The 735-nt window shown below is 44.2% G+C and overlaps 1 long non-coding RNA gene across 1 annotated transcript; it reads left to right on the top strand.

Moving 5' to 3' along the window:
- On the top strand, nt 1–727 carry LOC107682398 (uncharacterized). Its single transcript, XR_001633477.1, has 3 exons — nt 1–15; nt 188–365; nt 646–727. It is a non-coding gene; the product is annotated as an uncharacterized LOC107682398 (long non-coding RNA).
- Nucleotides 728–735: the final 8 nt, after the last annotated feature.

The raw sequence follows: 735 nt of genomic DNA, 5'->3' as shown, positions 1-735 counted from the left end.
GAGTGTGCCTGGCAGGTATGTTTACATGAGAATAAACTTTCAGAACTGAATATCAATAACACAGCCGCTCTTAAAAGCTCTGTAGACATAACAGATCTGTCTGTGGTGATTTCTGGTTTCCTCAGTATTATATTTGCTTTTTTCTTTTTTTTTTATCTTCTATTCTTCTCTTTCTTGTGTCTCCCAGAGCCCCTGTGTGCATGATGAGGATTCAGGCCTGTGTCTGGTCGGGCTTCCTGCCCTGCAGGCTCTGTTGTACCACTGCCAGTTTTTTGAGAGCGTGGGCCGGATGGTGAAGAGCTGTTACATGGGCAGACATGCCTTCACCCTCAGCCCCCCTCCACCGCCAGCCAATGTCACCCAGGGTATGGCATCCACGCGCCCAGAGCACTGCCAGCTATTAGTGGATGTCTGACTCGGTGGCATCCATATGCTTACACGCATTATTAATACTGTTCTGTACTAGAGATCATGGCCGCTGTGCTGCATATTTTAGATGATGGTGTTTACATTTATCATTCGCTTGTTATAACAGAATTTAAAGTATTAGTAAGCTGTTAGAGGTAATTATTCCAGTGCATATAATTTAGTAGTACATTTTGCTGTTTTGTTTGTAAATGAAGCAGTGTGTGTTTCTTTCTGTAGAGACTGATCTGAATGATTCTCTGAAGCACTGGAGAGAGATGCTTGCTCCTCTAAACCAAACTCAGGGCTCAGGATCCATGTCCACCTCCA

This window comes from Sinocyclocheilus anshuiensis, unplaced genomic scaffold, assembly GCF_001515605.1.
Source record: "Sinocyclocheilus anshuiensis isolate Anshui unplaced genomic scaffold, SAMN03320099.WGS_v1.1 C32160268, whole genome shotgun sequence".
In the NCBI taxonomy this organism is placed as follows: Eukaryota; Metazoa; Chordata; class Actinopteri; order Cypriniformes; family Cyprinidae; genus Sinocyclocheilus; species Sinocyclocheilus anshuiensis.
The sequence above is the reverse complement of the archived record's forward strand: the minus strand, read 5'-3'. Positions and strand labels throughout refer to the sequence as shown.